This window comes from Sinohyriopsis cumingii, chromosome 17, assembly GCF_028554795.1.
Source record: "Sinohyriopsis cumingii isolate HCF-2022 chromosome 17, ASM2855479v2, whole genome shotgun sequence".
Lineage (NCBI taxonomy): Eukaryota > Metazoa > Mollusca > Bivalvia > Unionida > Unionidae > Sinohyriopsis > Sinohyriopsis cumingii.
The window spans coordinates 58,935,543-58,957,927 of NC_142977.1; the positions used below are offsets into that span (position 1 = coordinate 58,935,543).

The window sequence follows — 22,385 nt, forward strand, 5'->3', positions numbered from 1 at the left end:
CTGACTTGCATACTTATAAAGTAGCTGTTACTTTCTGCTCAGATATCTTACAACTGCAGTCAGAAATTGGCTAGTGGTTTCTATTATTCTGTGAAGAAACTAACTTACTTGTGAATCTCTCTCTCTCTCTCTCTCTCTCTCTCTCTCTCTCTCTCTCTCTCTCTTTGCTGAGTGATTAAGACATTTAAATTATGGAATATACCTTGTCCATTGTTCGAAGGCACAATTACATTAGGGAAAGAGGCCAAATGTAGAATTTCATCTCAGGTTCATAAATAAAATAGTTTTGTGAGGGTCAATGTATCAGATATAACTAATTAGCAAATAAAATATAAACATTTTCATGGGTTTTTGCTCATAGCAAGAGCAAGGAACTTATTTTATTGCCCGCAAAATAAATTCTCCGAAAAGTGAGCATTTTTGTACAGTGTATATATATTGAATACAGATCCAACTCAAGGGTTCTACGTATGAGAGCAGGGAAGACATCCGAAAAGCCATATGGACGTCATAGAAAAATCAAGAAAAAGTATCCAAACATCTATATGTCGCGTGGTGGATAGCTTATCAAAGGGTTAGAGGCCAGAATGGGTGTCCGGGGACCCATAGGTTATTGAATGAGACAAAAGACCCTTTTCCGTACTACTAGTGGATTTCATAGAAGAAATATAAAAAACTATGTATAAGAGAATATTGTTTACAGATGATTAGTATGTATTACTAGGTGAAATTGGGAAACTACACTAAAGACTCACATCTCTCAGTTACATGTAACATTGTTTAATTTTATCTAAATTCTAATAATGAACATGTATCTACACTTCTCAGATGTGGATCGATACCATTATCATAATCAGTTAATTTAGAGCCACATTCAGCGTTTTCTTTGATGTTTCTTTTACAAAAGTTAATCAGAATGTACTTTATACCTTAAACAACAAAGGTACTTCATTTGCCTTCTAAAAATTGAATAAGAATATTCCCAGTCGGGTTACAGTTCTTTTCATATTTAGTGTCAATATAATTACAACTCGTGACGTGTTCCCACTGCATAGTTACACTTCCTGTATACATAAGATAAGGCAACTATGTACACTGATAGATACAAGCCTGGGGCAATCTGATTAAATTCAAATCTCCTCTGTCTCACGTGAAGATCTGAGAGCGACCTCTAAGAGGTCATATTCTACTAATTTTGGAATTAGCCAATGGAAATGCAGCTTTCAGAAATTTTAAATTTCCAATCTTTCGGCCCACCACGACGATCTTTAGCACACCGCACAGTCTCCGAAAGGCGAAGGTGTAAGACTTCATCTGGTTGGCTGGTAAAATTAGCGATTTTGCTAATAACATAAGTCATCAGAACATGGCCCCTAAATGGCCGCTGTCAGAACTTGGCGTAGAACAGTGGAGACACTTTTTACAAGTGTCTTGTCGAAACATGCTACAATGGTTCCATGGTGTAATGGTTAGCACTCTGGACTTTGAATCCAGCGATCCGAGTTCAAATCTCGGTGGAACCTTGAATATTATTTTAAGTTCTTTCTTATTTACATTAATTTAAAGACTTTATTTTATTTTCGTAAATCCTAATGCGAAAGATGAGGTGGGTGTATGCAAATTGAAGCGAATATGATCCCTATGTGTGTCTATTTCGTCATACAACATAGTTTGAAAACCGGTTAGTTCAACAAAGTATGAATAAATTGTCACAATTGTTGAGTTACAAATTAAAAATAAAACAAGCTCGATGCTAAAATGAAGTATGACAATTTCTTCATATTGTCGGAGGATCATCAGCTCTGTCTCTATGTAAGTGTCAGTTAATCGCTGTACATGGTTGTTTGTTCATACATATATAGACCTTTCCATAGCCCTTGGATTTTTCAAAGAAATTTCCGTACGCCCTTGGATTTTTCAACGACCTCACCATACGTCATTGGATTTTTCAACGACCTTTCCATATTTCCTCGGATTTTTCAAGTCTTCGCAGTAATTTACAAAAAATGTTTAATTTTGTTCGCTGAAAATGTCTCCGAAACAACAAATAAACCCTGATCTATTCGGACTACCTCGACAGTTTCTACGAAGATAATGACTGTACGATTGACCTAGAGCTTACGAATGAAAAAGTAGTTAGATGCATTCGCAATTTTTCGGACAATCCTTCTTTCGCAAACAGGTGAGGTGATCCGACTGCAGTTATCGGCATATATTCCAAGGTGTGATCAATAGGATTGACCTCGAAATTGAGAATTTAAAAGGCGCGGCCTGCTGGTTATCACGTGATCTTTTGCCATTACGGTACCGATATCGCCCAGCGCTCCATACTGTAAGGATAATGATATCGATATCAGATGCCGGTGGGCCGGATTGTTTTTTCAATCTGAGGAGACTACAGCCGAAGACGAAGTTAAAGGAAATTATTGTTTTGGTTACCAAGAGGATACCATCACCGTGAATGGCCAAACCCACCTGGCAGTGGACAAGATCACCTGTCTTGGCAGTAGCAGTCGCGTGCAGTCCAAAGCGATGATGAGACAAATGCCAGAATTGCCAAAGCAAGAGTGGCCTGTGGCATCTCACGAGCAAATGTGTTCAGTCCACAAAACTCACGGTACTAATTCAGTTCCCATAGTAAACCTATGTAAACACCATGATATTTAAAATTCAACAACTTAAAGATTGTGAGTGCTCATAATCAAACCTACATTTATAAGTATAGATGAAACCTATATTTATCGGTATAGATGAAATCTGGATGTCAGCTTTTGTGCAGATGAAAGGATATGAGCCGCGGCATTTTCTGGACCAGTATGTGTTTGAAACATGTGCTTTCAATTCCGCACCAAAGAGTCAGGTGCGAATTTTAGTAATGAGTGTTCCAAACTCAAGACGGTAAAAGGACTTAAATTCCATCAATAAAATAATGTCATTTTCAATGGGCTTCCTAAAGAAACTCATCTGGATATGATTTCAAGACAGAGTCCCAGACTCTGAGGTTTTCACGTAGACAGGAATATAGAAGAAATATCGCCTTGATGGTTAAATGATGACATATTTAGAACTTTAAAATCTCGGGAAAAACATACTATATCATTATTTATATATAGAGTATTGATCTGCCTAAATTTAGCCTGATAGTCATAAGTGAACTTTATAACTTGATTTTAAATTAGCCAGCATAATTTCATTTCATTTAATCACTTTAAGATATTTCAATGTATCTTACTAATTTAATATACATTCCACTCGAACGTAATAGTACTAATCTTTTAGGCATTTCACTTTTAATCTTCATATACACTTTTATTATTTTCATATATATATATATATATATATATATATATATATATATATATATATATATATATATATATATATATATATATATATATATATATATATATATATATATATATATATATATATATACATATTCATCTCTGTGTGTGTGTTTGTTTGTGTGTATTACAGGAGTGTAACGTTTTATCAATAAAGTAAGACGAAATCTCTGACAACATGAATGCACCTTATCGGTAATATAAATGAACACAAGGGAGTCCAACGGTAAGCTGATATAATACTGATATATTACTACCTCCTAACATGTTTTTGGAATATGACCCTGTATCATCGATAGGTTCCATGGTGTAATGGTTAGCACTCTGGACTCTGAATCCAGCAATCTGAGTTCAAATCTCGGTTGAACCTAAGTTTATCTTTTTAATCCTAAAAATACCTTTTCTTAAAGTTTTATGTCGAACAGAAGACAAATGTACAATAGTAGAAGCGAGTATGAGAGGATACATTGTATGTAGCTATTTAACGACATACAGTATTGCTTGGAAATGGGTTAGTGCGAAATATGAATCTAGTTTCGCAATAGAGTTGCAACCTAGTGCTCCTTGCTGACAATTCAATAATTCGCACTTAAAAAGGGCAATCTCGCAAATTCTTTGCAACTACATTACCATTTGAAAACAAAGATATCTTGTAATTTCGACTTTGATTTATTAATTGCAATTAAAGAATTGCGCAACGTAAACACATTTCCTTTATGTCTTGATATTGGCTCCGGACCGTTACCTCTTTCTCACTTTTCTAGGCGAGGAGTCAATTACACTGCACTATATGTGTTTCATTATCAATATATGCATATATTAGTCGATATCGATTTTAAATAGCGAATCCCTTTTCTATAATGTGACCTCTACCATGACAACACTGATACTGACCAGCACTCGATACCTTAGAAACTGTATTCGTACACATTTATTATAAATGTCACTAATGTGCAAAGTGTTAAGAGGTACACTTTACGATCACATTGTTGTTATACAAATATGATCTATTTCTTTTATAGTTGTTCTCTCTCTCTCTCTCTCTCTCTCTCTCTCTCTCTCTCTCCCCACTCTGTGCATTCCAATTTAATGCGTTATGGACACGGATTCAAAGCATAAACCTTCTTGCTGGGAACATTTTATATTGCGGACACCAAAAGTTGGTGTCCACAGGGTACTCACCGCTAAATTATTCCTCTGATTCACGTATATGATGGTGATAGGAAAAGAACAAACCTGCGTTGTAAAGCGTTTCCCGCCAAATGTGTGTATATTTATTTTTACTTTTCCATTCAGCAGCCAGTGTGTGCGAACCCGTCATACACATACATATTGCGGTTTGCGCATGTCCTTGCCATTGGATACTGGAATAGCTCTCTTCCTATTGAGTATTATCGCCTCGCTCCTACTACCTCATGCACATGTTTTAGCAAAACTGTAAAGAATACGCATATACTACAACCTACTAATAAGTTTTGAGAAGATGACCCGTTGTAACCTATAGGTTCCATGGTGTAATGGTTAGCACTCTGGACTTTGAATCCAGCAATCCGAGTTCAAATCTCGGTGGAACCTAGGTTTTTTATTTTTATTCAAATACTTTTCTCAAAGTTTCATGTGGAACAGGAGGCGAATGTACAGAAGAAGAAGAAGCGACTTACAGCCCCTTACTTACAACTCAGTAATTCGTACTTACAACTATATATTATCTAAATCCTCTTCAACTACATTACGATTTTTGCACTTAGAAATTTTGTAATTACGACTTTGTTTTCTTAATTGTTCACTTATCGTCAAAGGACAAGGATAACCTAGAAATTGAAAGCTTGCGTTGTCGAACCGCTCCAGTGGCCTAGTGGTTAGAGCGCCCGCCTCTGATGCGGGAGATCGTGAGTTTGATCCCCGGCCACATCATACCAAAGACTTACAAAAAAGGTACTAACAGCTGCCTCGCTAGTCGCACAGCATTAAGAGGTTAGTTTTAGGACTGTTCGGCCTGGTGTCAGGATAATGTGTCTGGGTGGAACATCATGCTACATGTCTGCAGCATGATGCCCCAGTGCTAGACATCACTATAAACTGCCACATTGCAGGCATCGTAGCGATATGACTGAATTTATTTTAAAGCTACGTTAAAAATCTAAATCGGACACACACGTTGTCGGAAATATGGCAGGCATATATGGAGGGCGATTACCGAAATAATTATATGCGTGTATTTCCTAATCTTCTATGATGCATTATTGTAAATGGCTGCTTGCAAATGATACTTTCATAATTCTATCAATGTATATTGTATTTTCATTGATGCAAATTGTACGTGGCAGTTTGTAAGTGCTACTTTCCTTCTGCATTATTGTAAATGACTGCTTGCAAGTGCTACATTCATAATTCTAGTCAAGAATTTTCTAATTTTCATTGATGCAAGCTGTAAATGGTTGCTTGCAAGTTTTTCGATCTACTTTCCTTCTGCGTTATTGTATCTTGCGATTTGCCGACAACTGAATTGATTCCGTAGTTTGTCGTATGACAAACGCAATGTCAGTTACTACAAACTTTGTATATTCTGTTTCTGAACTTTACAATTACATCATTCCAACTGCTGTTTTCATACAGATTTGGTCCTGCAACAATGTAAATACTAAGTTTTATCAGTATCGTCTTTGTTGTCCATCTCGTGTCTCTCTAAATTTCTAATTTTTTTCCTTTACGGCATTCATTTTATGTCGATAACTCTTTCACTCCCCTTTTTTAAGGTGTACGTTAGCAACACAGTTTTAATCGTCTCTAAAACCATATGCTTTCTCGAAGATCTAAGCGATTTATAGCACCTTACGAAAACAAAAACGCATCCACAACAACAGGGTGGTCCATCTTTTTCAACCCCAGTTTTGACGCACTGAAGTATTTACCTTCAAAGTTTAAGAAATCTACTTCTTAGTGTCATCTCTCATTACTTGGAAACATTAGTTATTTTAGCAAAGTAAGGATCAGAAATAACAATGATATATTCCCTCGTAATCTTCTTAACGAGTATTCATCGGACGAACCCTGGTTGTAAGGATTGTATTGTACGTCACCCATTTTGACGCACCTCACAGACGTCTTTCTTTTCCTGTGATAATATTGTACATAAGCTCCCGCGAAAATAAAATAATTCAGATCAACATCAATAGCACATAAAAAAGTTTATAGGTAAAATGACATTAAAAACAATTAATCATTCCTTACAGGTGTTATTATTCTTATCATGATCTTCATTTTGGAACATATTTTGCCGCAAAAAAAACCCCAAATAATCAAACTGTGGAAAATCATGTTCGTATCATGATAAAAGTATTTACTTGCGATTAGAAGTATTAGATTTAGTGTACAGTTGTTCTCAAATACTTAATTTGCATTGTTAATGTACGGAACCTTAACCTTTGAATGTATTTATATATTTATAAAAAAACAAAAACAAAAAGCAGCTTTAAAAATTTTTATTTTATTGTAATTCTTGCCATTATCAAACCAATTAAAATTAATAATTTGGTTCAAGAATTTTGCAAATATAAAGATAGGACCCTTAAGATGTAATTATTCAGCTGCTCTTTGTCATATTAAAGACTTAAGAAAGAAGCTTTAAAGATATTTTGAAATATGAATGTTGCTGTCGATGAGTGTGTTTTGGGACGGTCTTCAGCAAGTATCAACAAAAGAATAAACTCTAATGATCTTGCTCGATAATTATACAGGGTAGAATTTTACAGATCGCTGTCTTTTCATTTGGTTTTGTTCTATTTAATCGCCTACATGTATCATGGGTAGTTGAGGGTGTTTTGGGACAGTCTTTTGCTGTCCTAGGGTAGTCATGGCGTCTTTTATTTGGTGATAATTACCAATATGGGATACACTATATATTTTAAAAAACTCTCCTGATCTTACTCGATAATTATACAATCCAGGATTTTACTGATCACTGTCTTTTATAAGGTTTGATTCAATATAATGGTATACATGTATCCTGGGTAGGTGAGAGAGTTTTCGGACAGTCTTGAGATAGCCCCATTACTTTCAGGGTGACAGATAGAAAAATTAAACTATTGAATGTCTACTTCCTGCATACGTTGTTGGAAATAATCAAACATAAAATTTGCTGACAGATTTGGGGAGGCAAACAAGTGTTAAAACATTGCCTAAACTTTTAGAACACGTTTTGCTTTAATATTCTTTAAAGGAATTGGCTATGAAAAGCTTGAGGACGCATACATTATGGTCAACAAGTGTTGCTTGCTTGACTTTGTGTTAGGTAAAGAACCGAGAGTCTACCATTTTTCTATTAGATGGCTTGTCAAATGGTCAAATGCAGGAATAGGTTGCAGATGTGCCTTAGATATCTTCTGATTGGGATTTCCTACCATTTGACAAGTGTAAGATGAGCTAAGGTACTGAAAAACATCACTTTAATTTTCAGCAAATAACAACGATTCAGGATCTTGTGATAAGTCTTACTGACACCAAATGACCAGCTTAAGGGGTTTTATGGGCTATACTATGCATGTCCTGTCCATATGCCTTCGGAACAACACTTTCACCAGCAGGTGCATCGGTTGCCGCCATTTTCTCATAATGAACCCATTTTTCACAAAGTAATAAACTGGTACTTGTGTGGCTTTAATTTTTAAAACCGAGACTTGTGTCTTCTCTGAGGAATACTACTTGGTGGCCTATAACTCACATTAAACTGACTTGCATACTTATAAAGTAGCTGTTACTTTCTGCTCAGATATCTTACAACTGCAGTCAGAAATTGGCTAGTGGTTTCTATTATTCTGTGAAGAAACTAACTTACTTGTGAATCTCTCTCTCTCTCTCTCTCTCTCTCTCTCTCTCTCTCTCTCTCTCTCTTTGCTGAGTGATTAAGACATTTAAATTATGGAATATACCTTGTCCATTGTTCGAAGGCACAATTACATTAGGGAAAGAGGCCAAATGTAGAATTTCATCTCAGGTTCATAAATAAAATAGTTTTGTGAGGGTCAATGTATCAGATATAACTAATTAGCAAATAAAATATAAACATTTTCATGGGTTTTTGCTCATAGCAAGAGCAAGGAACTTATTTTATTGCCCGCAAAATAAATTCTCCGAAAAGTGAGCATTTTTGTACAGTGTATATATATTGAATACAGATCCAACTCAAGGGTTCTACGTATGAGAGCAGGGAAGACATCCGAAAAGCCATATGGACGTCATAGAAAAATCAAGAAAAAGTATCCAAACATCTATATGTCGCGTGGTGGATAGCTTATCAAAGGGTTAGAGGCCAGAATGGGTGTCCGGGGACCCATAGGTTATTGAATGAGACAAAAGACCCTTTTCCGTACTACTAGTGGATTTCATAGAAGAAATATAAAAAACTATGTATAAGAGAATATTGTTTACAGATGATTAGTATGTATTACTAGGTGAAATTGGGAAACTACACTAAAGACTCACATCTCTCAGTTACATGTAACATTGTTTAATTTTATCTAAATTCTAATAATGAACATGTATCTACACTTCTCAGATGTGGATCGATACCATTATCATAATCAGTTAATTTAGAGCCACATTCAGCGTTTTCTTTGATGTTTCTTTTACAAAAGTTAATCAGAATGTACTTTATACCTTAAACAACAAAGGTACTTCATTTGCCTTCTAAAAATTGAATAAGAATATTCCCAGTCGGGTTACAGTTCTTTTCATATTTAGTGTCAATATAATTACAACTCGTGACGTGTTCCCACTGCATAGTTACACTTCCTGTATACATAAGATAAGGCAACTATGTACACTGATAGATACAAGCCTGGGGCAATCTGATTAAATTCAAATCTCCTCTGTCTCACGTGAAGATCTGAGAGCGACCTCTAAGAGGTCATATTCTACTAATTTTGGAATTAGCCAATGGAAATGCAGCTTTCAGAAATTTTAAATTTCCAATCTTTCGGCCCACCACGACGATCTTTAGCACACCGCACAGTCTCCGAAAGGCGAAGGTGTAAGACTTCATCTGGTTGGCTGGTAAAATTAGCGATTTTGCTAATAACATAAGTCATCAGAACATGGCCCCTAAATGGCCGCTGTCAGAACTTGGCGTAGAACAGTGGAGACACTTTTTACAAGTGTCTTGTCGAAACATGCTACAATGGTTCCATGGTGTAATGGTTAGCACTCTGGACTTTGAATCCAGCGATCCGAGTTCAAATCTCGGTGGAACCTTGAATATTATTTTAAGTTCTTTCTTATTTACATTAATTTAAAGACTTTATTTTATTTTCGTAAATCCTAATGCGAAAGATGAGGTGGGTGTATGCAAATTGAAGCGAATATGATCCCTATGTGTGTCTATTTCGTCATACAACATAGTTTGAAAACCGGTTAGTTCAACAAAGTATGAATAAATTGTCACAATTGTTGAGTTACAAATTAAAAATAAAACAAGCTCGATGCTAAAATGAAGTATGACAATTTCTTCATATTGTCGGAGGATCATCAGCTCTGTCTCTATGTAAGTGTCAGTTAATCGCTGTACATGGTTGTTTGTTCATACATATATAGACCTTTCCATAGCCCTTGGATTTTTCAAAGAAATTTCCGTACGCCCTTGGATTTTTCAACGACCTCACCATACGTCATTGGATTTTTCAACGACCTTTCCATATTTCCTCGGATTTTTCAAGTCTTCGCAGTAATTTACAAAAAATGTTTAATTTTGTTCGCTGAAAATGTCTCCGAAACAACAAATAAACCCTGATCTATTCGGACTACCTCGACAGTTTCTACGAAGATAATGACTGTACGATTGACCTAGAGCTTACGAATGAAAAAGTAGTTAGATGCATTCGCAATTTTTCGGACAATCCTTCTTTCGCAAACAGGTGAGGTGATCCGACTGCAGTTATCGGCATATATTCCAAGGTGTGATCAATAGGATTGACCTCGAAATTGAGAATTTAAAAGGCGCGGCCTGCTGGTTATCACGTGATCTTTTGCCATTACGGTACCGATATCGCCCAGCGCTCCATACTGTAAGGATAATGATATCGATATCAGATGCCGGTGGGCCGGATTGTTTTTCAATCTGAGGAGACTACAGCCGAAGACGAAGTTAAAGGAAATTATTGTTTTGGTTACCAAGAGGATACCATCACCGTGAATGGCCAAACCCACCTGGCAGTGGACAAGATCACCTGTCTTGGCAGTAGCAGTCGCGTGCAGTCCAAAGCGATGATGAGACAAATGCCAGAATTGCCAAAGCAAGAGTGGCCTGTGGCATCTCACGAGCAAATGTGTTCAGTCCACAAAACTCACGGTACTAATTCAGTTCCCATAGTAAACCTATGTAAACACCATGATATTTAAAATTCAACAACTTAAAGATTGTGAGTGCTCATAATCAAACCTACATTTATAAGTATAGATGAAACCTATATTTATCGGTATAGATGAAATCTGGATGTCAGCTTTTGTGCAGATGAAAGGATATGAGCCGCGGCATTTTCTGGACCAGTATGTGTTTGAAACATGTGCTTTCAATTCCGCACCAAAGAGTCAGGTGCGAATTTTAGTAATGAGTGTTCCAAACTCAAGACGGTAAAAGGACTTAAATTCCATCAATAAAATAATGTCATTTTCAATGGGCTTCCTAAAGAAACTCATCTGGATATGATTTCAAGACAGAGTCCCAGACTCTGAGGTTTTCACGTAGACAGGAATATAGAAGAAATATCGCCTTGATGGTTAAATGATGACATATTTAGAACTTTAAAATCTCGGGAAAAACATACTATATCATTATTTATATATAGAGTATTGATCTGCCTAAATTTAGCCTGATAGTCATAAGTGAACTTTATAACTTGATTTTAAATTAGCCAGCATAATTTCATTTCATTTAATCACTTTAAGATATTTCAATGTATCTTACTAATTTAATATACATTCCACTCGAACGTAATAGTACTAATCTTTTAGGCATTTCACTTTTAATCTTCATATACACTTTTATTATTTTCATATATATATATATATATATATATATATATATATATATATATATATATATATATATATATATATATATATATATATACATATTCATCTCTGTGTGTGTGTTTGTTTGTGTGTATTACAGGAGTGTAACGTTTTATCAATAAAGTAAGACGAAATCTCTGACAACATGAATGCACCTTATCGGTAATATAAATGAACACAAGGGAGTCCAACGGTAAGCTGATATAATACTGATATATTACTACCTCCTAACATGTTTTTGGAATATGACCCTGTATCATCGATAGGTTCCATGGTGTAATGGTTAGCACTCTGGACTCTGAATCCAGCAATCTGAGTTCAAATCTCGGTTGAACCTAAGTTTATCTTTTTAATCCTAAAAATACCTTTTCTTAAAGTTTTATGTCGAACAGAAGACAAATGTACAATAGTAGAAGCGAGTATGAGAGGATACATTGTATGTAGCTATTTAACGACATACAGTATTGCTTGGAAATGGGTTAGTGCGAAATATGAATCTAGTTTCGCAATAGAGTTGCAACCTAGTGCTCCTTGCTGACAATTCAATAATTCGCACTTAAAAAGGGCAATCTCGCAAATTCTTTGCAACTACATTACGATTTGAAAACAAAGATATCTTGTAATTTCGACTTTGATTTATTAATTGCAATTAAAGAATTGCGCAACGTAAACACATTTCCTTTATGTCTTGATATTGGCTCCGGACCGTTACCTCTTTCTCACTTTTCTAGGCGAGGAGTCAATTACACTGCACTATATGTGTTTCATTATCAATATATGCATATATTAGTCGATATCGATTTTAAATAGCGAATCCCTTTTCTATAATGTGACCTCTACCATGACAACACTGATACTGACCAGCACTCGATACCTTAGAAACTGTATTCGTACACATTTATTATAAATGTCACTAATGTGCAAAGTGTTAAGAGGTACACTTTACGATCACATTGTTGTTATACAAATATGATCTATTTCTTTTATAGTTGTTCTCTCTCTCTCTCTCTCTCTCTCTCTCTCTCTCTCTCTCTCCCCCACTCTGTGCATTCCAATTTAATGCGTTATGGACACGGATTCAAAGCATAAACCTTCTTGCTGGGAACATTTTATATTGCGGACACCAAAAGTTGGTGTCCACAGGGTACTCACCGCTAAATTATTCCTCTGATTCACGTATATGATGGTGATAGGAAAAGAACAAACCTGCGTTGTAAAGCGTTTCCCGCCAAATGTGTGTATATTTATTTTTACTTTTCCATTCAGCAGCCAGTGTGTGCGAACCCGTCATACACATACATATTGCGGTTTGCGCATGTCCTTGCCATTGGATACTGGAATAGCTCTCTTCCTATTGAGTATTATCGCCTCGCTCCTACTACCTCATGCACATGTTTTAGCAAAACTGTAAAGAATACGCATATACTACAACCTACTAATAAGTTTTGAGAAGATGACCCGTTGTAACCTATAGGTTCCATGGTGTAATGGTTAGCACTCTGGACTTTGAATCCAGCAATCCGAGTTCAAATCTCGGTGGAACCTAGGTTTTTTATTTTTATTCAAATACTTTTCTCAAAGTTTCATGTGGAACAGGAGGCGAATGTACAGAAGAAGAAGAAGCGACTTACAGCCCCTTACTTACAACTCAGTAATTCGTACTTACAACTATATATTATCTAAATCCTCTTCAACTACATTACGATTTTTGCACTTAGAAATTTTGTAATTACGACTTTGTTTTCTTAATTGTTCACTTATCGTCAAAGGACAAGGATAACCTAGAAATTGAAAGCTTGCGTTGTCGAACCGCTCCAGTGGCCTAGTGGTTAGAGCGCCCGCCTCTGATGCGGGAGATCGTGAGTTTGATCCCCGGCCACATCATACCAAAGACTTACAAAAAAGGTACTAACAGCTGCCTCGCTAGTCGCACAGCATTAAGAGGTTAGTTTTAGGACTGTTCGGCCTGGTGTCAGGATAATGTGTCTGGGTGGAACATCATGCTACATGTCTGCAGCATGATGCCCCAGTGCTAGACATCACTATAAACTGCCACATTGCAGGCATCGTAGCGATATGACTGAATTTATTTTAAAGCTACGTTAAAAATCTAAATCGGACACACACGTTGTCGGAAATATGGCAGGCATATATGGAGGGGGATTACCGAAATAATTATATGCGTGTATTTCCTAATCTTCTATGATGCATTATTGTAAATGGCTGCTTGCAAATGATACTTTCATAATTCTATCAATGTATATTGTATTTTCATTGATGCAAATTGTACGTGGCAGTTTGTAAGTGCTACTTTCCTTCTGCATTATTGTAAATGACTGCTTGCAAGTGCTACATTCATAATTCTAGTCAAGAATTTTCTAATTTTCATTGATGCAAGCTGTAAATGGTTGCTTGCAAGTTTTTCGATCTACTTTCCTTCTGCGTTATTGTATCTTGCGATTTGCCGACAACTGAATTGATTCCGTAGTTTGTCGTATGACAAACGCAATGTCAGTTACTACAAACTTTGTATATTCTGTTTCTGAACTTTACAATTACATCATTCCAACTGCTGTTTTCATACAGATTTGGTCCTGCAACAATGTAAATACTAAGTTTTATCAGTATCGTCTTTGTTGTCCATCTCGTGTCTCTCTAAATTTCTAATTTTTTTCCTTTACGGCATTCATTTTATGTCGATAACTCTTTCACTCCCCTTTTTTAAGGTGTACGTTAGCAACACAGTTTTAATCGTCTCTAAAACCATATGCTTTCTCGAAGATCTAAGCGATTTATAGCACCTTACGAAAACAAAAACGCATCCACAACAACAGGGTGGTCCATCTTTTTCAACCCCAGTTTTGACGCACTGAAGTATTTACCTTCAAAGTTTAAGAAATCTACTTCTTAGTGTCATCTCTCATTACTTGGAAACATTAGTTATTTTAGCAAAGTAAGGATCAGAAATAACAATGATATATTCCCTCGTAATCTTCTTAACGAGTATTCATCGGACGAACCCTGGTTGTAAGGATTGTATTGTACGTCACCCATTTTGACGCACCTCACAGACGTCTTTCTTTTCCTGTGATAATATTGTACATAAGCTCCCGCGAAAATAAAATAATTCAGATCAACATCAATAGCACATAAAAAAGTTTATAGGTAAAATGACATTAAAAACAATTAATCATTCCTTACAGGTGTTATTATTCTTATCATGATCTTCATTTTGGAACATATTTTGCCGCAAAAAAAACCCCAAATAATCAAACTGTGGAAAATCATGTTCGTATCATGATAAAAGTATTTACTTGCGATTAGAAGTATTAGATTTAGTGTACAGTTGTTCTCAAATACTTAATTTGCATTGTTAATGTACGGAACCTTAACCTTTGAATGTATTTATATATTTATAAAAAAACAAAAACAAAAAGCAGCTTTAAAAATTTTTATTTTATTGTAATTCTTGCCATTATCAAACCAATTAAAATTAATAATTTGGTTCAAGAATTTTGCAAATATAAAGATAGGACCCTTAAGATGTAATTATTCAGCTGCTCTTTGTCATATTAAAGACTTAAGAAAGAAGCTTTAAAGATATTTTGAAATATGAATGTTGCTGTCGATGAGTGTGTTTTGGGACGGTCTTCAGCAAGTATCAACAAAAGAATAAACTCTAATGATCTTGCTCGATAATTATACAGGGTAGAATTTTACAGATCGCTGTCTTTTCATTTGGTTTTGTTCTATTTAATCGCCTACATGTATCATGGGTAGTTGAGGGTGTTTTGGGACAGTCTTTTGCTGTCCTAGGGTAGTCATGGCGTCTTTTATTTGGTGATAATTACCAATATGGGATACACTATATATTTTAAAAAACTCTCCTGATCTTACTCGATAATTATACAATCCAGGATTTTACTGATCACTGTCTTTTATAAGGTTTGATTCAATATAATGGTATACATGTATCCTGGGTAGGTGAGAGAGTTTTCGGACAGTCTTGAGATAGCCCCATTACTTTCAGGGTGACAGATAGAAAAATTAAACTATTGAATGTCTACTTCCTGCATACGTTGTTGGAAATAATCAAACATAAAATTTGCTGACAGATTTGGGGAGGCAAACAAGTGTTAAAACATTGCCTAAACTTTTAGAACACGTTTTGCTTTAATATTCTTTAAAGGAATTGGCTATGAAAAGCTTGAGGACGCATACATTATGGTCAACAAGTGTTGCTTGCTTGACTTTGTGTTAGGTAAAGAACCGAGAGTCTACCATTTTTCTATTAGATGGCTTGTCAAATGGTCAAATGCAGGAATAGGTTGCAGATGTGCCTTAGATATCTTCTGATTGGGATTTCCTACCATTTGACAAGTGTAAGATGAGCTAAGGTACTGAAAAACATCACTTTAATTTTCAGCAAATAAAAACGATTCAGGATCTTGTGATAAGTCTTACTGACACCAAATGACCAGCTTAAGGGGTTTTATGGGCTATACTATGCATGTCCTGTCCATATGCCTTCGGAACAACACTTTCACCAGCAGGTGCATCGGTTGCCGCCATTTTCTCATAATGAACCCATTTTTCACAAAGTAATAAACTGGTACTTGTGTGGCTTTAATTTTTAAAACCGAGACTTGTGTCTTCTCTGAGGAATACTACTTGGTGGCCTATAACTCACATTAAACTGACTTGCATACTTATAAAGTAGCTGTTACTTTCTGCTCAGATATCTTACAACTGCAGTCAGAAATTGGCTAGTGGTTTCTATTATTCTGTGAAGAAACTAACTTACTTGTGAATCTCTCTCTCTCTCTCTCTCTCTCTCTCTCTCTCTTTGCTGAGTGATTAAGACATTTAAATTATGGAATATACCTTGTCCATTGTTCGAAGGCACAATTACATTAGGGAAAGAGGCCAAATGTAGAATTTCATCTCAGGTTCATAAATAAAATAGTTTTGTGAGGGTCAATGTATCAGATATAACTAATTAGCAAATAAAATATAAACATTTTCATGGGTTTTTGCTCATAGCAAGAGCAAGGAACTTATTTTATTGCCCGCAAAATAAATTCTCCGAAAAGTGAGCATTTTTGTACAGTGTATATATATTGAATACAGATCCAACTCAAGGGTTCTACGTATGAGAGCAGGGAAGACATCCGAAAAGCCATATGGACGTCATAGAAAAATCAAGAAAAAGTATCCAAACATCTATATGTCGCGTGGTGGATAGCTTATCAAAGGGTTAGAGGCCAGAATGGGTGTCCGGGGACCCATAGGTTATTGAATGAGACAAAAGACCCTTTTCCGTACTACTAGTGGATTTCATAGAAGAAATATAAAAAACTATGTATAAGAGAATATTGTTTACAGATGATTAGTATGTATTACTAGGTGAAATTGGGAAACTACACTAAAGACTCACATCTCTCAGTTACATGTAACATTGTTTAATTTTATCTAAATTCTAATAATGAACATGTATCTACACTTCTCAGATGTGGATCGATACCATTATCATAATCAGTTAATTTAGAGCCACATTCAGCGTTTTCTTTGATGTTTCTTTTACAAAAGTTAATCAGAATGTACTTTATACCTTAAACAACAAAGGTACTTCATTTGCCTTCTAAAAATTGAATAAGAATATTCCCAGTCGGGTTACAGTTCTTTTCATATTTAGTGTCAATATAATTACAACTCGTGACGTGTTCCCACTGCATAGTTACACTTCCTGTATACATAAGATAAGGCAACTATGTACACTGATAGATACAAGCCTGGGGCAATCTGATTAAATTCAAATCTCCTCTGTCTCACGTGAAGATCTGAGAGCGACCTCTAAGAGGTCATATTCTACTAATTTTGGAATTAGTCAATGGAAATGCAGCTTTCAGAAATTTTAAATTTCCAATCTTTCGGCCCACCACGACGATCTTTAGCACACCGCACAGTCTCCGAAAGGCGAAGGTGTAAGACTTCATCTGGTTGGCTGGTAAAATTAGCGATTTTGCTAATAACATAAGTCATCAGAACATGGCCCCTAAATGGCCGCTGTCAGAACTTGGCGTAGAACAGTGGAGACACTTTTTACAAGTGTCTTGTCGAAACATGCTACAATGGTTCCATGGTGTAATGGTTAGCACTCTGGACTTTGAATCCAGCGATCCGAGTTCAAATCTCGGTGGAACCTTGAATATTATTTTAAGTTCTTTCTTATTTACATTAATTTAAAGACTTTATTTTATTTTCGTAAATCCTAATGCGAAAGATGAGGTGGGTGTATGCAAATTGAAGCGAATATGATCCCTATGTGTGTCTATTTCGTCATACAACATAGTTTGAAAACCGGTTAGTTCAACAAAGTATGAATAAATTGTCACAATTGTTGAGTTACAAATTAAAAATAAAACAAGCTCGATGCTAAAATGAAGTATGACAATTTCTTCATATTGTCGGAGGATCATCAGCTCTGTCTCTATGTAAGTGTCAGTTAATCGCTGTACATGGTTGTTTGTTCATACATATATAGACCTTTCCATAGCCCTTGGATTTTTCAAAGAAATTTCCGTACGCCCTTGGATTTTTCAACGACCTCACCATACGTCATTGGATTTTTCAACGACCTTTCCATATTTCCTCGGATTTTTCAAGTCTTCGCAGTAATTTACAAAAAATGTTTAATTTTGTTCGCTGAAAATGTCTCCGAAACAACAAATAAACCCTGATCTATTCGGACTACCTCGACAGTTTCTACGAAGATAATGACTGTACGATTGACCTAGAGCTTACGAATGAAAAAGTAGTTAGATGCATTCGCAATTTTTCGGACAATCCTTCTTTCGCAAACAGGTGAGGTGATCCGACTGCAGTTATCGGCATATATTCCAAGGTGTGATCAATAGGATTGACCTCGAAATTGAGAATTTAAAAGGCGCGGCCTGCTGGTTATCACGTGATCTTTTGCCATTACGGTACCGATATCGCCCAGCGCTCCATACTGTAAGGATAATGATATCGATATCAGATGCCGGTGGGCCGGATTGTTTTTCAATCTGAGGAGACTACAGCCGAAGACGAAGTTAAAGGAAATTATTGTTTTGGTTACCAAGAGGATACCATCACCGTGAATGGCCAAACCCACCTGGCAGTGGACAAGATCACCTGTCTTGGCAGTAGCAGTCGCGTGCAGTCCAAAGCGATGATGAGACAAATGCCAGAATTGCCAAAGCAAGAGTGGCCTGTGGCATCTCACGAGCAAATGTGTTCAGTCCACAAAACTCACGGTACTAATTCAGTTCCCATAGTAAACCTATGTAAACACCATGATATTTAAAATTCAACAACTTAAAGATTGTGAGTGCTCATAATCAAACCTACATTTATAAGTATAGATGAAACCTATATTTATCGGTATAGATGAAATCTGGATGTCAGCTTTTGTGCAGATGAAAGGATATGAGCCGCGGCATTTTCTGGACCAGTATGTGTTTGAAACATGTGCTTTCAATTCCGCACCAAAGAGTCAGGTGCGAATTTTAGTAATGAGTGTTCCAAACTCAAGACGGTAAAAGGACTTAAATTCCATCAATAAAATAATGTCATTTTCAATGGGCTTCCTAAAGAAACTCATCTGGATATGATTTCAAGACAGAGTCCCAGACTCTGAGGTTTTCACGTAGACAGGAATATAGAAGAAATATCGCCTTGATGGTTAAATGATGACATATTTAGAACTTTAAAATCTCGGGAAAAACATACTATATCATTATTTATATATAGAGTATTGATCTGCCTAAATTTAGCCTGATAGTCATAAGTGAACTTTATAACTTGATTTTAAATTAGCCAGCATAATTTCATTTCATTTAATCACTTTAAGATATTTCAATGTATCTTACTAATTTAATATACATTCCACTCGAACGTAATAGTACTAATCTTTTAGGCATTTCACTTTTAATCTTCATATACACTTTTATTATTTTCATATATATATATATATATATATATATATATATATATATATATATATATATATATATATATATATATATATATATATATATATATATATATATATATATATATATATATATATATACATATTCATCTCTGTGTGTGTGTTTGTTTGTGTGTATTACAGGAGTGTAACGTTTTATCAATAAAGTAAGACGAAATCTCTGACAACATGAATGCACCTTATCGGTAATATAAATGAACACAAGGGAGTCCAACGGTAAGCTGATATAATACTGATATATTACTACCTCCTAACATGTTTTTGGAATATGACCCTGTATCATCGATAGGTTCCATGGTGTAATGGTTAGCACTCTGGACTCTGAATCCAGCAATCTGAGTTCAAATCTCGGTTGAACCTAAGTTTATCTTTTTAATCCTAAAAATACCTTTTCTTAAAGTTTTATGTCGAACAGAAGACAAATGTACAATAGTAGAAGCGAGTATGAGAGGATACATTGTATGTAGCTATTTAACGACATACAGTATTGCTTGGAAATGGGTTAGTGCGAAATATGAATCTAGTTTCGCAATAGAGTTGCAACCTAGTGCTCCTTGCTGACAATTCAATAATTCGCACTTAAAAAGGGCAATCTCGCAAATTCTTTGCAACTACATTACCATTTGAAAACAAAGATATCTTGTAATTTCGACTTTGATTTATTAATTGCAATTAAAGAATTGCGCAACGTAAACACATTTCCTTTATGTCTTGATATTGGCTCCGGACCGTTACCTCTTTCTCACTTTTCTAGGCGAGGAGTCAATTACACTGCACTATATGTGTTTCATTATCAATATATGCATATATTAGTCGATATCGATTTTAAATAGCGAATCCCTTTTCTATAATGTGACCTCTACCATGACAACACTGATACTGACCAGCACTCGATACCTTAGAAACTGTATTCGTACACATTTATTATAAATGTCACTAATGTGCAAAGTGTTAAGAGGTACACTTTACGATCACATTGTTGTTATACAAATATGATCTATTTCTTTTATAGTTGTTCTCTCTCTCTCTCTCTCTCTCTCTCTCTCTCTCTCTCTCTCTCTCTCTCTCTCTCTCTCTCTCTCTCTCTCTCTCTCTCTCCCCCACTCTGTGCATTCCAATTTAATGCGTTATGGACACGGATTCAAAGCATAAACCTTCTTGCTGGGAACATTTTATATTGCGGACACCAAAAGTTGGTGTCCACAGGGTACTCACCGCTAAATTATTCCTCTGATTCACGTATATGATGGTGATAGGAAAAGAACAAACCTGCGTTGTAAAGCGTTTCCCGCCAAATGTGTGTATATTTATTTTTACTTTTCCATTCAGCAGCCAGTGTGTGCGAACCCGTCATACACATACATATTGCGGTTTGCGCATGTCCTTGCCATTGGATACTGGAATAGCTCTCTTCCTATTGAGTATTATCGCCTCGCTCCTACTACCTCATGCACATGTTTTAGCAAAACTGTAAAGAATACGCATATACTACAACCTACTAATAAGTTTTGAGAAGATGACCCGTTGTAACCTATAGGTTCCATGGTGTAATGGTTAGCACTCTGGACTTTGAATCCAGCAATCCGAGTTCAAATCTCGGTGGAACCTAGGTTTTTTATTTTTATTCAAATACTTTTCTCAAAGTTTCATGTGGAACAGGAGGCGAATGTACAGAAGAAGAAGAAGCGACTTACAGCCCCTTACTTACAACTCAGTAATTCGTACTTACAACTATATATTATCTAAATCCTCTTCAACTACATTACGATTTTTGCACTTAGAAATTTTGTAATTACGACTTTGTTTTCTTAATTGTTCACTTATCGTCAAAGGACAAGGATAACCTAGAAATTGAAAGCTTGCGTTGTCGAACCGCTCCAGTGGCCTAGTGGTTAGAGCGCCCGCCTCTGATGCGGGAGATCGTGAGTTTGATCCCCGGCCACATCATACCAAAGACTTACAAAAAAGGTACTAACAGCTGCCTCGCTAGTCGCACAGCATTAAGAGGTTAGTTTTAGGACTGTTCGGCCTGGTGTCAGGATAATGTGTCTGGGTGGAACATCATGCTACATGTCTGCAGCATGATGCCCCAGTGCTAGACATCACTATAAACTGCCACATTGCAGGCATCGTAGCGATATGACTGAATTTATTTTAAAGCTACGTTAAAAATCTAAATCGGACACACACGTTGTCGGAAATATGGCAGGCATATATGGAGGGCGATTACCGAAATAATTATATGCGTGTATTTCCTAATCTTCTATGATGCATTATTGTAAATGGCTGCTTGCAAATGATACTTTCATAATTCTATCAATGTATATTGTATTTTCATTGATGCAAATTGTACGTGGCAGTTTGTAAGTGCTACTTTCCTTCTGCATTATTGTAAATGACTGCTTGCAAGTGCTACATTCATAATTCTAGTCAAGAATTTTCTAATTTTCATTGATGCAAGCTGTAAATGGTTGCTTGCAAGTTTTTCGATCTACTTTCCTTCTGCGTTATTGTATCTTGCGATTTGCCGACAACTGAATTGATTCCGTAGTTTGTCGTATGACAAACGCAATGTCAGTTACTACAAACTTTGTATATTCTGTTTCTGAACTTTACAATTACATCATTCCAACTGCTGTTTTCATACAGATTTGGTCCTGCAACAATGTAAATACTAAGTTTTATCAGTATCGTCTTTGTTGTCCATCTCGTGTCTCTCTAAATTTCTAATTTTTTTCCTTTACGGCATTCATTTTATGTCGATAACTCTTTCACTCCCCTTTTTTAAGGTGTACGTTAGCAACACAGTTTTAATCGTCTCTAAAACCATATGCTTTCTCGAAGATCTAAGCGATTTATAGCACCTTACGAAAACAAAAACGCATCCACAACAACAGGGTGGTCCATCTTTTTCAACCCCAGTTTTGACGCACTGAAGTATT

The 22,385-nt window shown here is 35.9% G+C and overlaps 9 non-coding genes across 9 annotated transcripts; all 9 read left to right on the plus strand.

Moving 5' to 3' along the window:
• The first annotated feature begins 1,451 nt into the window (after positions 1 to 1,451).
• Positions 1,452 to 1,523, plus strand: Trnaq-uug (transfer RNA glutamine (anticodon UUG)). Its single transcript has one exon. It is a non-coding gene; the product is annotated as a tRNA-Gln (tRNA).
• A 2,119-nt stretch (positions 1,524 to 3,642) lies between these two features.
• On the plus strand, positions 3,643 to 3,714 carry Trnaq-cug (transfer RNA glutamine (anticodon CUG)). The gene has a single exon. It is a non-coding gene; the product is annotated as a tRNA-Gln (tRNA).
• A 1,133-nt stretch (positions 3,715 to 4,847) lies between these two features.
• Positions 4,848 to 4,919, plus strand: Trnaq-uug (transfer RNA glutamine (anticodon UUG)). Its single transcript has one exon. It is a non-coding gene; the product is annotated as a tRNA-Gln (tRNA).
• A 4,602-nt stretch (positions 4,920 to 9,521) lies between these two features.
• Positions 9,522 to 9,593, plus strand: Trnaq-uug (transfer RNA glutamine (anticodon UUG)). Its single transcript has one exon. It is a non-coding gene; the product is annotated as a tRNA-Gln (tRNA).
• A 2,080-nt stretch (positions 9,594 to 11,673) lies between these two features.
• On the plus strand, positions 11,674 to 11,745 carry Trnaq-cug (transfer RNA glutamine (anticodon CUG)). Its single transcript has one exon. It is a non-coding gene; the product is annotated as a tRNA-Gln (tRNA).
• Positions 11,746 to 12,881: 1,136 nt separating this feature from the next.
• Positions 12,882 to 12,953, plus strand: Trnaq-uug (transfer RNA glutamine (anticodon UUG)). Its single transcript has one exon. It is a non-coding gene; the product is annotated as a tRNA-Gln (tRNA).
• Positions 12,954 to 17,541: 4,588 nt separating this feature from the next.
• On the plus strand, positions 17,542 to 17,613 carry Trnaq-uug (transfer RNA glutamine (anticodon UUG)). Its single transcript has one exon. It is a non-coding gene; the product is annotated as a tRNA-Gln (tRNA).
• A 2,118-nt stretch (positions 17,614 to 19,731) lies between these two features.
• On the plus strand, positions 19,732 to 19,803 carry Trnaq-cug (transfer RNA glutamine (anticodon CUG)). The gene has a single exon. It is a non-coding gene; the product is annotated as a tRNA-Gln (tRNA).
• A 1,176-nt stretch (positions 19,804 to 20,979) lies between these two features.
• Positions 20,980 to 21,051, plus strand: Trnaq-uug (transfer RNA glutamine (anticodon UUG)). Its single transcript has one exon. It is a non-coding gene; the product is annotated as a tRNA-Gln (tRNA).
• The last annotated feature ends 1,334 nt before the right edge of the window (positions 21,052 to 22,385 follow it).